The following is a 16,437-nucleotide window of genomic DNA, read 5'->3' on the forward strand; positions in this document are numbered from 1 at the left end:
CTTCCAACACCCGATAAAGGAGAAGACGACTTCCCTATGTGCAGATCGAAGAGTCTAGTCAGCAAGTCGATAAAAGAGCCATTTGTCCAAATGACTTCCTGCTGCTCAGACAAAGACACACCCAGCAGCTGAGGACGAGTAGCAGGTTTTCTGTCTCCGTTTGCCCGGCACAAGAATCCGTTAGCAGCCACGTGTTGGAAGAAGGAGCCAAAGCTAAACCCCCTCTCTGAGAGTCCGGTTGTTTCTTGTGTCCACAAACACGGGAGCGCAATCCAAACAGCGGAGACATAAAAAGGTAAAAGCTGACTCCACAGTGATGTCGAGTGTTGGAGGAAAAGACAGAAATCTTTTCATGGCAAAGATGTGATCAGCAAATAAACTCTACGGTACTTGTTCCCAGCCAAAATACACAAGATGGAGTCAGTTGATGTTTACCTTCACACGAGGCACGGGTTTTTTTATGCACTACCTCGACACTGCTTTCGTTGCTAAGCCCTTTCACATGTACCTCACATTAGGGTCCTTCTCGGTGCAGTTTGCTCTAAAAGTGCTGACCGGTGTTTGCTTGCCTTACGTTTCCTTGGTGATTGTGATGTAACGCAGTCTCTGTGGACCATTAACAGGACCCAGCGAGAGACGCCATGTTGTCTCGACGGAGTGTAGGCGCTTGAGTCTGAGAAATGGATAGGATGGCCAAGTCTTAGAGGAGATTCATTGCTCACTTCACAGCTTGAAGATGTGATGACAGTATTCACCACTCGCATCAATAAACAGGATTCGGTGGGTGGAAGAAAGGAAGTCATGAACACAATTAGAGTTGATGCGATTCGTTGGTTGATAAGATTACTTAACCAACCACATGTCAAGATAAAATGTGGTTCTTACATTTGAGAGTTTTCAGCTTTTATTTGTCTTAGATTGAAGACATTTGTTTAAATTTAGAGTTTGGACAAAATATCTTTTATAACGTTGTTTGATAACGCCTTGGGTTCGAATATACTGTAATTAGGGCTGAACGATTAATCGAATTTTTTGTTTTCTTCTTGTGTGTCATCCACACCAATCAGAAGTGCTGTGCTCCACATGTACCAGCCATTGTTAACCAATCAGAAGTGGCCCATGATAGAAGGTGATAGACAGATTGATCCAATCACCTGCCAAGTATTTTTGAAATACTTTTCCAAATGGCTTCCAATTGAGCTTTAGATGGTGAAACAAAGCATCCGAGTCAGGTTAGTAATGCTCCATCACATGTTTCTATTACAGGGAGAATCTTAAACTGAAGCTTGACTTTAAAGCAACCCAACGGAAGTTTCATGTAAGTTTAGTTATTTCACTCGTAGCTCGGGGTGCTAGAGACGGGAGTACGTTGATACGACCTTCTTAGCCGGAGATATGGCCGCATTTTACAATAAACTTCCGTTGGGTCGCTTAAAAACAAATATCGCAAAATCTGTCAGAAAAATTGCAATTAGATTTTTTCCCAAAATCGTGCAGCCCTAGCTGTAATGAACTTTTCCCCTGTGTTTTCAAGTCAAGTGAATCAGGGATATAGTTACCGTATAGTCTTTAATGACATGAATACGGTTACAACTAGTTGAAGCAATAAAAAAGTAGCTGTGGGGATATTTAATATGCTGGGAAGCCATTTGGACACACCATGTTTGTCTTCATTAGTCTACTGTGGCAGGACAAGTCTTCCGTTTGAACATAACTGTGGAGTTGGACTGGAAAAACAACAGCATGATATAGTGAGTGCTTCAAGACTGACTCGCAGCATTGATCCATTGTGTGGATAATATGAGACTAACAAGGTATTTGGGATCGCCCAGTTGACCTTTATCCTGAAAGGGAAGTTACATTTGTACGGCTGCCATATTCCCATAGAGTTAGCATGCAGAGACAAACCTGTTTTTCTGCCGGTAGTGTTGGCCACACACACACACACACACACACACACACACACACACACACGGTGTGTTTTATTGAGGGATTTATGGCGCGTTTCCACTGCAGCCCTCGCTCGGCCTCGCTCGGTTTGGTTAGGCCTTATTATGCCCGGCTCACTTTAATGCTGCGTTTCCATTACAGTTTAGGAACTGGGGCAGTAACTATAGTAACACAGTGTAGGCGGAGCCGTGACGTCATCTTCAATGAGCGCCCCAAAAAACAACACAGCCGTTAGCTCTTAGCACTCAGAGCTCACAGCTCTTCATATCTGTTCAGAAACTAGACAAAAGTTAAACAAGTACAAACCACAGACTGCCTGTGTCATGCTGAATACAGTCGCTGCTTTATTTATGTCTATATGACGTTGCTGTGAGTGTGGACGGTCGGAGCATATACAACGTTAGCTTAGCCAAGCTCCGTTTAGAAAACACGCATTTTAAAAGGGTTTTTCGCCTGCCGTCTGTCTGCAGACTTGTCAAAGCATTAATTCATGGTTTTTACTAACCGGTATCAGTATGTTGTTACTTCGGCATCATTTTGAAACGTGTATTATAATTAAATCACGGTCAAATATGTTCATCTTGTTGTAGTTGTAGCCCCCTTGCCAGCGATCCTCTCTCTAGTTTAGCATACTCAGCCCGACTCAGCCTGGTTGTTCCTGGCCCTAGAACCACGATTTAGTCGGGCCAGAAAAAAGGTGAAAAAGTAGCCCCGGGCCAAAACTAGGCCAAGTGGAAACGCAACCAAAAACGGGCCCCGCACGGCTCGGCACGCTTAAAGCGAGCTACCCGCTGCAGTGGAAACGCGCCAATAGTGACTTACACTGGGCTTACTTCAGTAGGCAGGATGGTTTTCAGGAAGTATCGGTTTCATAAAAGGTGACTAAACTGATCAAGCCAGTTTTAACGTTTAGCTTCAGCTCAAGCGTAGCCAGCGTCAGGCGGTCGTTATCTCTACAAAAATGTGACAAGGAAGTTCGATGTTTCGTCTACATTGCAGTTATTTGTAAGGAAATGTAAAATCCTACATCTTAAATATGCTTGTGGCCGACCACTTCACACTTATCAAAGTCAAGTCAACTTTATTGTCAATCTTTCAGTTTGTGTGTACAGACAGAGAGATCGTAATACCCTTTCCCACAATCCCGAATACAAACATATGTATATTATGTCTTTACACGTCTGTTTCACACATTTGGCATTTACATGATCAATGCCTCAGTCATTTAATAAACAAGACACGACTCGCTGACTCATTAGCTCCGAGTTGGCTTTCTATAATGTTTGACTCCAGGTTACGATCGTTAGGCGTCAAACAGGCTTTTCTAAGCAATTCGTCTCCAAACACCGACACGTCCTTGAATATAAATCAACCCTGAGATGTTTAAACAATTGCTGCAAGGGAGGCTCATTGGAGTATTGGATTGTTTCTATTTTTGGTCTCTTGGTTGATCTACTTTTGTTATTCAGGCGTTGTGTTGATATGAGACACACATGCCGGTTTCAGTGTCAAAGCATATTAGTTATTCGAACAGCACTGATCAAAAACAACCGTCTATGTTATGTTGTGATGCTGCATTTTCAGTGAAGGTTGCATCTGGCTTAAGTGTACAGTTTATCGCTATACGATGTTTTACAGCTGTAATAAAACCTTCACATTAATGCTTTGTTTTTCTGCAGTACATTAGGTTGTTTGAGATATTTATTATTTTTGGCTACAACACAAAACATTGTCATCGTTCTTTTTGACTTTTCTCAGCAAAATCAGAAATATTTTTTTGGTAATCGGCTATTTTTCCTGTAATTTCAGTTGCTTTTCCTGCATTTAGTTTTAGTTAAGTCCTGACACTATAGGTGTAATTCACACACATACAGAGAACTGTGTGTCAGCTGCAGCCATGTCACACTTCTGAAGTGAACCGTAGCAATCAGGTTAGTGACAAAAGGGCCTTTATAAGAGGAAACCTTAGCCCCATCTCTCTGAGCCTGTCGTATATATCGGCTGCTTTTGGGTTGGGACCCGTTGCAATATTTAGCAGCAGCTTGGATCAGTTTCCCTGCAGGTGAGCCCAAACCGGTCTGATCAGGTTTCTGCAGCTGGGTCACAGACCGTGAAGAGGATCCGTCTTCACAGAAACCACTTCTCATCACCAAGGGGATACTTAGCCATTTCCCAACAAAGGCATATCACTCATCAGCGGTGAAAGAAGTATTCAGATCACTTAAGTAAAAGCACCAATGCAATAATGTACACGTAGTCCATAACGAGTAAAAGTACCAATGCAATAATGTACACGTGGTCCATAATGAGTAAAAGCACCAATGCAATAATGTACATGTAGTCCATAACGATTAAAAGTACCAATGCAATAATGTACACGTAGTCCATAATGAGTAAAAGTACCAATGCAATAATGTACACGTGGTCCATAACGAGTAAAAGTACCAATGCAATAATGTACATGTAGTCCATAACGATTAAAAGTACCAATGCAATAATGTACACGTAGTCCATAACGAGTAAAAGTACCGATGCAATAATGTACATGTGGTTCATAACGAGTAAAAGTACCAATGCAATAATGTACATGTGGTTCATAACGAGTAAAAGTACCAATGCAATAATGTACATGTGGTCCATAACGAGTAAAAGTACCAATGCAATAATGTACATGTGGTCCATAACGAGTAAAAGTACCAATGCAATAATGTACATGTGGTCCATAACGAGTAAAAGTACCAATGCAATAATGTACATGTGGTTCATAACGAGTAAAAGTACCAATGCAATAATGTACATGTGGTTCATAACGAGTAAAAGTACCAATGCAATAATGTACATGTGGTTCATAACGAGTAAAAGTACCAATGCAATAATGTACATGTGGTTCATAACGAGTAAAACTATGCATTCAAGTGAACGTCACATGCCAAAAATGTTGAAACACTTGGTTCATCTTGAACTTTTGTAACATGTTAGCTTATCATTGTTGTAATAGAGTACAGCAGGGGTGCCCACACTTTTTCAGCTTGGGAGCTACTTTTAAAAAGACGCAAATGATCCTCCAACACTCCACGGCACGATTAGAGGCAATGGTCTGATATCATGTTTTGCATTATACATACTAAGTGCCATTTGAGTGCAGGGGGTTTGTTCTTCTGGGAATATCTTTGATGGGAGCTGCTTTTAAAATGACCACGTCCAAATGATCCACCTACGCAGGGGTCGGCAACAGGCGGAGAACCGAAGAGTTTTCGTTTTGGGGGGGGGTCAGTCCGAATGACGGAGAACTTCTCACTTCAAAAAAGAAGAAGAAATCTAGAACGCAAAAATAATTAAACAAGTGAGTACCTGTTTTTCCTGGCCAAGGACAGGTTCCTTGAACACAACACGAGCATAACATGTCTTCACGTGGTATATGTCTCGTCTGAAAGGAGTTCTGACAGAGAGGACCGGAACGCCGCTCCAGCTCTTCAAATATTGCAGTACCCATAAGGAGCCGTATACATGCCGCAGTGTTTGCGTGGCTGTGTCTTTAGTTGTAAGTAGGGATGTCCCGATCACCTGTTTTTGCTCCCGATCCGATTCCGATCATTTGATTTTGACAATCTGCCGATACCGATTTTTCCCGATCCGATCTTTATGCAATGCATTAAGAGAAAAAAAAGGAACAGATAACGGCTGGTCATCCAACGCGATGAATTCAGCTATCTTGGCTGTTATTGTTTGGCCTTTTCTCTGTTCTGGGGCAGTTTCTCTTTCCTTTTGAAAGCCTCTGAAAGTGTCGGTTGTTTCAGTGCCGTTACCTGAGTGGCCGCTGTGTACTCGCCGTGTTGTTGTTGGTGTTTGTTTCTCAGGTAGCGTATTAGATTGGTCGTGTTGAACGTAGCTCTGTTCTTTCCACCACGCGGAACCTCTGCCTTGCAAACATTGCATCTGGCTGTTACACTGCCTTCGCTTTCAATTTTATAATACTTCCAAACTCCTGACATTTTCTCTGTCCCGACTCCCGAGTCACCAGCTGAACGTAGCCTCTCGTTAGCTTGCTGCTACTATTAGACACTGCGCCCACTCTGTTGCCAGATTTCAGAGAAATAAGCAACCAGGTCTATGAAAACAAGCCCAAAGAAAGCAACACATACATGATGTTGTGTAATTTTAAACCAAAACGAAGTTCTCAGGATGACTTTAAGACGTGAACATGGTCATTTTTGTTTTGTAACATTAAAATTAAAAAAATATATATTTTATAAAAAAAATGTAAAAAAAATCCTGATCCCCGATTTTTTTCTCCCGATCCCTGATTTTTTGAAAATCACGTGATCGGCTCTGATCCCCGATCACGTGATCGGGACATCTCTAGTTGTAAGCACAGTGGCGATCTGTTGTTGTTGTTATCATCTGGTTAGCTAGCTATGCTAACGAATTTAAAGAGCTTTTCTACAACCAGGTGGAAGAGAGCTCTCTCCTGAGAGGCTCAAATAACCTCAGCTCAGTGAGGTTAAGGCACACCTTGATATGATCTATATAGTTATTAATGAGACTAAATGAAAAACAGGTATAAAATACTATGACCGTAACAAAAAAAGTTGTTAAAAATAACAAAAATAGAGTTTAAAATGGGAGTGATTTGTAAAATATCCAAAAAGAAAAATCTGCTTACAGTTCTGTTTCATATGGGTGTTGAAAGATGTATCCATAGATCTCTTAATGTTGCTCTCAAAGTGCACCAGATTGATGCTTTTAACTTCAATATTTAAAACAAAAATCTTCCCGGGGGAGCATGCCCCCGGACCCCCCTAGAGGAGGTTAGCCGCCCCCCCCCCCCCACTTAAATCATGTTCACATGGATAGGAAACTAAATACATTTGCACACATCTGGTGTCCATATCTTTCTGTTTTGGTGGTTATGCCACACCGTGCACATGCATGCATGCGCGAGACTGGCTTACCTGTACGTCAATCAAGTGGCAAATGCCATAGTAAGGATGGACGATAGGCTAACTTTTTCTTCAATGCCATGCGATCTACCCACACTGCCTTTGCGATCGACGTATTGGGCACCCCTGGATTACAGGTTTCATGATGGAAATAAGTCCGAGGCTTTGTCCCGTTATCCCTGAAAATGCCATAGCGAGTAGGGCTGCTCGATTATGGCAAAAATCATAATCTCGATTATTTGGGTCAATAGTTGATATCACGATTATTAAAAACGATTATCCATTTACTTTGAAAACATCTATTTATTGAAAGAAAACATTTGAACAGTATGTTTTTAAACAGTTGATTACCCTGAACTTTAAGTATAATTCAACTGAAAAACCAATACATTTTTTTTTTAAACGTAATTGCGATTAAAATACGATTAATTGAGCAGCCCTAATAGCGAGGTCACAAGCGTAGTTAAATGTTGTGAAAAAAACGAAGTAACATAAAATGGGAATACACGAGAAGTATATCAGGGTTTTACCAAAGTAGAAGAAGAAGACACTTTATTAATTACCAACGGGGAAATTAAAGTACTTCAGTAAAGGTACCGAGTTACTTTCCATTAGGGCTGCACGAGTTGTTGTGATTATTTTTACTGATATGATTTCCAATATTGGAAAAGATTGATATTTTATTCCAATCCTAATATAATATATCAAGAGGATCTGAACCAAATAAATGTGTTTTGTTGAGTCTGTGTAATATAATTTGTAAGAAGCAGAGATATCTCTACTGCTTTACTTCATTGAAAATGATATTTTAACACATATTTATCCTTTAACAAATACTATGCTTCCTGCTATTTGAATATCGCACTATATTTTGGACCGATTGTGGAGCCCTCCTTTCCTCCACTAGTCATTCCTACCTCAGCAGCGTTATCATCCAATACAATGCTTGGCTTTAGGTGTAATTATAGACAGAAAAGCAGCAACTCAAGGCAGTGCTGGAGTATGGAAAGAAGGTGGATGAGCATACTTGGTGATGGGATTGGAAACTAACCTTTTAATCCCTCCGATTGCAGGCGTCCTGAGAAAAGCGCATCTCTTCCAAGACAACAAGGCACAGGTCACAGTTTCACGCGCTGGTTATTTCCTGTTGAGAAAAGACAAATCAAAACGATGAGGTGTTTGTCCGATGCTGGAAGGCTCCATTTCATTTTAAAACTCCGTTGTTTTGACAAACCAAATAGCGTCGATAGCCGCTTTCACACCAAGTACTTTGCCGTACTTAGTTCACAGTACTTAGTTCATCAGATGAACTAAAAAGCAGATCGCGTTCACACCGGAATAAATCCCTGAGGGAGGGTTAGGCAAATTAAGCCGCTGACGTCACTTCTTCTGCTTTAGGTTTACTGGCAGGCCGCAAACCACTTCACGGCGTATACTGCCGCCCAAGTCCCCGGCCGGAAGTCCCCGGAGTTGGGGACTGGCTTCAGTAGAAGCTGCTGGGAGTCCCAGCAGCTTCTACTGAAGCCTTCCGAGTAAATCGCCAGAACGCCGACACCTCCTCATCTCCACCGCTGCCATGTTTTATTTTGTGTTGCCATAAATTAGTCTCTCTGCGTTTCTGCGCTGGGCTAATGCTAATGCTAATAATGCTAATGCGAGGATAATAAAATGGCGGCTTCACAACATTTTTCCGACTTTTACAGGGCGTGGTTTGCAATCCGCCCAGCCAATCAGACATAGTAACGTTTTTCTCCCATGAAAGTACCTGCTCTCTAGCAGGGACTGAAAAGGTTCCTATTTCTGATTGGCTGGGTGGAAAGTTCTAATTCCAGATTTTTTTGGTGTGAACGCAAAATGGTAACAATGGTCTGCAGAGCATCTTAATGAGCTCAAACACTGAACACTCCACGGCACGATTAGAGGCAATGGTCTGATATAATGTTTTGCATTATACATACTAAGTGCCATTTGAGTGCAGGGGGGGGGGGGGGTTGTTCTTCTGGGAATATATGTGATGGTTGGGTCCAGTTCAAATTCAGGCTGAGATAAAGCAGGGGACAGTGATAAAAAGAGATAAGGGAAAGAGGAGGAATAACTTAAGCCCTTTTCAATATTCATGAGCCATGTCAATGGTAATGTTCACCAAATGTTAAGACTAGTCCTCTTTAAACATTAAAGACAGTGTACTCTCCCCTGGCTGCCATTGGCAACTTAAGTCTGTGATCAGGCCAACGAATACTGCGGCAGCTATGCTGAGGGGTGCAAAAACACACATCAGAATAAAAAAAGGTGTCAGTACAGCTTTGCTATATGAATGAGGTACTTTCAAGAGTTATGAACGAGTGTCTGAGGTAAGGATGACAGACGGGGGACAGTGCCAACACTACTAGACTGTGGTCAAGCACTACTTTACTCCTCTAAAGCCCGATGAAGGACTCAGTGTCGGCTGCTTTTCCTTCACAAGTGTAGCGTCAGTGGAGGAGTTATTCTGTCCGCTCAGTTATCAGGAGCCACTCGATGCATTTAAAGAGAAATGCAAAACTGTGTGAGGGATGTTATCTTGATAATTGCGAATTCAAATGAGCACAGAATGTTTGGTGCCGGATTGGTGCGCAGCGGGTGTGAATAGCCCCATAGTTGCGAATGTACAAAGTGACCCTCTTAAAGACAGAAAAGTAGAGACTCCCAGGGTATCAATAGCGTAGTGCAGAGTCCTAAAATCCCCAAATCACTTGGCATTTAAATCACAGCCAGTTCCTGAGTCAGTCGTTAAAATACAAGACGGCTAACGACAGGTCAAACCGGGACTGGTCTAATGTCTTTAGAAATGATCCACTGATTCAATATGGAGGCAACAGGGTGCAAATATATTATAGAGCAAACACACATCCAACCCTGTGTGTATGTGCGTGTGTGTGTGTGTGAGAGACAGCGGGATAGCTTACACAGAAGCCTTCTCTCCAATAACCCTCGCCACCTGTTTGCTCCGTCGTTCAGCTCCAGTAACAGCCAGGGTGTGGAAACAAAGGTCAAGGTGATGCGAGGAAGCAGTCTTTACTATAATCTTTGAAGGTTTCTCAACTTGAGGTCAACCAAAAGGTTACAGCCTTTGCTTCACCCCGGGTGTAGTGGCTAAGCAACACACGTAACAATAAATAAGAAATGCACTCAAAATGTAACTACCGCTGAGGCTACAGGTACAGTGTGTTACACAGGGATTCAATCCAATGTGAAAGCAAGAGTAGCATCCTTGGTGTATTTTATTCCCTGTGGTTTAACCCGGACACACCTGACATAAACACCTACGTAAATGATAAATATTAGTCCAATTACTATGTATACAAACCGCAAGAAAACTAATGTTTATCTGATAAAGAGACATTAGGTTCATATCAGTATTTAGTGTCTCTACTTAAGTCTCCATGCTGAAATGTTCAAAAAGCTCTTTATTTATCCTCATACTTCCATGTTATCATCCGCTGATGATTAACGAGGACCATCGGTAACTGAGGTATAACTCAAGTTTAGCCCTAAAGCACTTGGGAGCAGTTAATCATGCTCCACGAGAGGAAAGGAGGGGAACTGGGGGGTTGTGGAGAGCTGGAGCTTTTAATGACTCGACAGCTTTAATGATGGTTACAGGGAAGAAGGGTGAAGCATTTATCAGTCGGAGGCCCCTGGGAGACCACAGCCCTCAATCCGTTCTGCCTTCTCTTCAAAAATATTCTCATTCTCCCAATCACGTCTATTGTCTGAGTTGTATACGCGATATGATGAAAAAGTGGACTATTATTGTACAAGAAAGATGCATACAAAGTGAATGTGTTGTGAAGATTGATAACTCTGTGAAGAAGCTCCTGGGTGCTTCCTCATCCCCCACTCCTTGTGACGCTGAACGCTCCTGGGTGCTTCCTCGTCCCCCACTCCTGACGCTGAACGCAACCGACTGCTGAAGTAAATACATCTCCAAATGGTTCACAGCTCAGACTGAAGATTGCTAAACGTGTGAACCCATAACCTCCCAGAGCACGACGCACAGCAGGCGGCTCGTAAATATGGCAGCAATAAGAGAGAAAACGTGGTTCGTTTATATCGCCACGGGAAAACTGATTTACTGTCTTTAGGTCAGCTGGGTCGAACAACGACGAGAGCTGACTTTGTTTTCTGTGAACATGGAATAGAAATGGCTGGACGATCGACAGGTATGAATGCAGAAACCTAGAGTATTCACTTAAGAGGCCCCACTTTGTGTAGTTTCCCTTTTCCTGTAGTGTGTTATAGGGCTGTACCTAGAGATGTCCCGATCCGATGACGAAAATGTATAAAATATATTTTTTTAATTTAATGTTACAAAACAAAAATGACCATGTTCACGTCTCAAAGTCATCCTGAGGACTTAGTTTTGGTTTAAAATTACACAACATCATGTATGCGTTGCTTTCTTTGGGCTTGTTTTCATAGACCTGGTTGCTTATTTCTCTCACATCTGGCAACAGAGTGGGCGCAGTGTCTAATAGTAGCAGCAAGCTAACGAGAGGCTACGTTCAGCTGGTGACTCGGGAGTCGGGACAGAGAAAATGTCAGGGGTTTGGAAGTATTATAAAATTGAAAGCGAAGGCAGTGTAACAGCCAGATGCAATGTTTGCAAGGCGGAGGTTCCGCGTGGTGGAAAGAACAGAGCTACGTTCAACACGAGCAATCTAATACGCTACCTGAGAAACAAACGCCAACAACAACACGACGAGTACACATCGGCCACTCAGGTAACGGCACTGAAACAACCGACACTTTCAGAGACTTTCAAAAGGAAAGAGAAACTGCCCCAGAACAGAGAAAAGACCAAACAATACCAGCCAAGGTAGCTGAATTCATCGTGTTGGATGACCAGCCGTTATCTGTTACCTTTTTTTCTCTTAATGCATTGCATAAAGATCGGATCGGGAAAAATCGGTATCGGCAGATTGTCAAAATCAAATGATCGGAATCGGATCGGGAGCAAAAAAAGGTGATCGGGACATCCCTAGCTGTACCCGAATATCTGAATATTCGTTCGTTGGAGTACTATTCGGGTTTCAATTTCGTTATTCGGATATTTGTTTTTTCTCGTTTTTTCTCTCAAATAGAATTTATTGAAATCTCCAATATCACCGTAAGAGCTTGTGCCTCTTCGGGGGGTGCTCACACTTAACCATAAACGTTATCGTTTACTTTCTCCGTCTTTATATGTAGATATTACTTTACTCCGTTAATATTCGTCACACGTTGTTTCCATAGCAACAACAACTTCCTGTCAACTGCGCTACCTCTCCTTCAAAATAAAAGCATGTCCATAAATAGGAAGCCGAGCCAAATTACACTTAAGATACAACTGCAACGAAAGTCACAAACACAATGCGATATCCTTTTCAATTTCAAAGAACACAAATTGGTTTCGCTTCGAAAGGAGCCAGTTGAGGTGGTTCGGGCACCTAGTTAGGATGCCACCTGGGCGCCTCCCTAGGGAGGTGTTCCAGGCACGTCCAGCTGGAAGGACACCGAGGGGTAGACCTAGGACCAGGTGGAGGGATTATATCTCTTCGCTGGCCTGGGAGCGCCTTGGGACCCCCCAGTCAGAGCTGGTTGATGAGGGAAAAGAAAGTTTGGAGCTCTCTGCTGGAGCTGCTACCCCCGAGACCCGACCACGGATAAGCGGGAGAAGATGGATGGATGGACAAATTGGGTTACATTAACAAATAACTATAAAACAACAATACTGTAGAATAACAAAATGAATGCCGTGAATACACCGAAATACACGTGTTGAAGCGGTTCGCTGCTGATTACTACGCCCTCCTTACTACTAATCCCTGATTTCCCCCCTTTCCTCCCTGAAACGCCTCCATTGGACTCCTTTGTTTACCTCTGTAACATGACATCGCTATGTAACACTCGCTCTTCTATTGGCTAGCGTTCCAACACATTGTGCGTGATAGGCTAAGGGGCGCGACATCTCTAAGCGATTGACCAATCACAACAGAGCCGGCCAGCTCATCAATCGGAGCAGACTGGGCTATGGTTTCAGACAGAGGGTGAAAAGAGGCAGGATGAGAAAGATAGAGCTTTTTGAACATTAAAGCATGGAGACAGTAGAGACACTACATACCGATATGAACCTGAGCATGAGCAGAGTATGTGCTCTTTAACTTCACTAATGGATAAAGTAAATTGTATAGACTGGTCTTCCTTATTTGGTGAAGTTAACTGACCGCATTACTCCATCATAGTGTTCTTTAGTTTCCTTGTAGTCAATTATATTTAACCCAGACGTTTTCCCACAGAACATTTGTTTTCTTAAATGTTTGCCCTGCTTCTAAGTGTTTGAGTGTTACTTGGGTGTCATGAAATGCGTCTCCAAAGAAAATATATTGTTATTTGTATTATTATCTAGGGATGCTCCGATCGAGATCGGCCGATACTCACTCTCTACCGATCGACCGGTGCTCTCTAAACATGCCGATCGCGAGAGCCGATCGCATGACGTAAAATACATGACACTTTTCTCTGTGTGCGGCAAAACAAGCTCGCCAAAATGGCTTCACCGGTCTGGCATTATTTTAAGGTGTTCGAAAAAGACAGTAAAATAGCGGAATGCAACGAGAAGCAGAAATCCTGCAGCTCCGCCCACTGAGACGGACCGGTGAGCGCAGAAACACACAAGAGTTAGACCTGACACACCGAGCTGTTTTATCTACCTCTGGAACAAGCTACACTAGTTATACATATATTTATTCTTCACTGTCGGGTCACTCATTACTGGATCAGTGAGCGGCATGAGATGCTGACAGGCTGTCAGGAGCGGGAGAGAGGAAAAGAGAGGGCTTCCGCTCATCACCGTGTTATTCTCCAAAGTGAATGTAAACTTGAATAACGTACATCATTTGAATGTAATAATTAAGTGGATTGTTGCTTGTGGAAGCTCCAGTGAATGAGCCCATTAACTGAGTTTAAACATCACTTTAAATGGAAGATTTAAAATGATGTTTAAATCTTCCATTTAGGCCAGGCCCACTCGATCGGATCGGCCGATACTGATTCCGGCGATCGGCCCCGAAATTGGCGATCGGAGCATCCCTAATATTATCACGACACCTGCACAAGCTCTCTTTATTACGGTGATGAGCCCCATCCTTGCTCCCCATTCTCAAATGTTCACAAACCAAGTTGTCCCTCTCCTTCCTGACAAGTGATATACCATTATACCTGCAGGATACATTTGCAAGGAGCCCAGGTACACCTAGTTACAAATGTCTGTCACCTGTCTCCAAAAATAGCCCAAGAAATGCAAGTCCCAGCCTTTGCCTTCGCTGCAGAGCAATAAGCTTGGTTCCTTCACATATTCCCTGCACAGCCAGATAGCAGCATATTATTGAAAAAGTGGCCATGCATTAAGAGGACTTGACGCACTCTGCATGTAGGCCACAGGATGGTTCTGATGACATGGAGCTGAGCTGAAAGGCATAGCAGCAGATTAAAAAGTACCATGTCACTTTTAACGGCTAAATTATCTCAATGTGCCATCCATCAGCTCGTGGCCTCATCGAACCCCTAATGAAATAACTCATTAGCTCCTCATTGGACGGATTAATGGTTCCTGTGCTCAGGAATATGACAGATCTGTAATTAAAAATAACATATTTTGGAGAAAAAAGGCACTGGTGTGAGATGCGTCTGTTCTGCTTTTGTGTTGCTTTGATCTAACCTCCTACTTTCCCTTCGCCCCAGAAACACACACCGGTTTGTGTTAACCTCAGGAGAACTAAGCAACGGGCAGCATCTTGGTGTCACCTTCAAACAGCAACTTCATAAATCTGCACACTTTTTATACAGATACATGGGGATGGGTACCGAGCCCCGGTACTAAACGGGCCCCGGGGCTGAATTATTAAAGACCGTGGTACCATTAAGCTCCGGCATTATCGGTCTTTTTATCGGTACTGGAGACATCTAAAATATATGTCGTGTATTATTGCTACACAAACATATTGCAGTTTTAGTGTCGCCAACTCCGTTTCTAATACGCAGAAAGACTGCAAAATGCGTCTTTTTAGTATTTTAGATCTTTCCAATCCAGGCGAGAGATCTCTCCAGTTTACACACACGCAGCTGCTTCATGCAGCAACACACACACACACACACACGGAGGAGATGGCGGAAAGAACGGGCTCCGAGGTGTGGTTAAACTTTACCCGTCTCGATGTGGACGATGCTCGTTGCCTAAAGTGCAATAAGAGTTCAGCATTTAAGGGCGGTAACACGAGCAATGTGTCTAAACATTTATCAAAAGTGCTCCACATCCAGACGGAGGAATGCACCGGGTTCGACTGTCTTTCTAGCAGCTCTGTAGCCCCGTCCACGAGTAACGTTTCCACGTTATGTATGCTAGCAGCAACACACGGAGTTAACTCCACGATACAAACATGGTTAATGATTAGAGGAAACTGAGTTATTTAGTTTGTTAAAGTTTCAGCTATTCTGTTTACAGTTCTGTCATCAGAGTATTTAATACGGTTTGTTAAAACATTGTTTATTTTGATGTGAAATATTATTATGCATTTAATTTAAATAAAAAGCAATGTTAGTTTTGTTCACAATTTGTTTACCTTATTTTTTCTCCAAAAGAACCGATAAGAGTACCGTTAAAAGACCGGACCGATAAGCGGTATCGATAAAAGTAGTAGTACCGTTAAAACCTTAACGATACCCATCCCTACAGATACACAACATTTGCCACCATTGTAGTAGATTGCAGTTTTTCCCATACATTGATTTATTTGTGGCGGGATTAAATATCGCCCGCCACAAATGGATCCCATAAAATAAAAAAAAACGATGGTAGTCATAGTGAGGTGGGCTGATGATCGGAAGGTTGCGAGTTCAAATCCCGCCTGGAACACCACTACTAGTGTGCCCTTGAGTAAGGCACTTAGCCCTCAGCTGCTCCAGGGAGGATGTCCCTGTAATTGGTCGTTGTAAGTCGCTTTGGAATAAGGCGTCTGCTAAAGGCCTAAATTGTAAATTATATCTTTGGGAGAATGAACCCCACAGATCCTCAACTCCAGTGTGTCTCACTCATTAACAACGCAGAGCAACAAGAACGTTGTCTACAGTAGCCATGAACTCGCATGTATTTTCTTATTTGAGGGGAGGGTGGATGCGTGAGCTACCCGAATAGGTTAAGGGGCCTTTGGCTTTTCTTGCCGGGTGCGGTGCGGTGCGGTGCCCCCACAAATAGAATCAGATTATGTGGGAAACACTGTATTGTACTTTGCATTCACACCTTTAAAATTATATATATCCAACATATTAATTTACATATAGAGAGAAACTGTAAAGATTACGAGAGTTACTCAGAAAAATGTGAACAAAGGTCCTGACATCAGCCGACAGCAAAGCCATTGAGCGTCAGTGAAGCAGATCCATGGTAGACGACTCAATTATTCATGTCGGTGTAATGTGGCAAAACAATGGCTGGGTTCCTGGCTGGCTGAGGCTAAAGGGTGTGTGTCGG

At 42.7% G+C, this 16,437-nt stretch overlaps 1 protein-coding gene across 1 annotated transcript in view; it reads right to left on the minus strand.

Annotated features, from left to right (window-relative positions):
- The window catches only part of LOC117457444 (SPRY domain-containing SOCS box protein 4-like), a 65,113-nt gene that overhangs the window by 37,977 nt on the left and 10,699 nt on the right, over nucleotides 1-16,437 (minus strand). Inside the window, exon 2 of the mRNA XM_034097543.2 lies at nucleotides 7,942-8,034. The gene's annotated coding sequence lies outside the window, so the exon portion shown is untranslated. The remainder of the gene's footprint in view (nucleotides 1-7,941; nucleotides 8,035-16,437) is intronic.

Source organism: Pseudochaenichthys georgianus, chromosome 13, assembly GCF_902827115.2.
Source record: "Pseudochaenichthys georgianus chromosome 13, fPseGeo1.2, whole genome shotgun sequence".
Lineage (NCBI taxonomy): Eukaryota > Metazoa > Chordata > Actinopteri > Perciformes > Channichthyidae > Pseudochaenichthys > Pseudochaenichthys georgianus.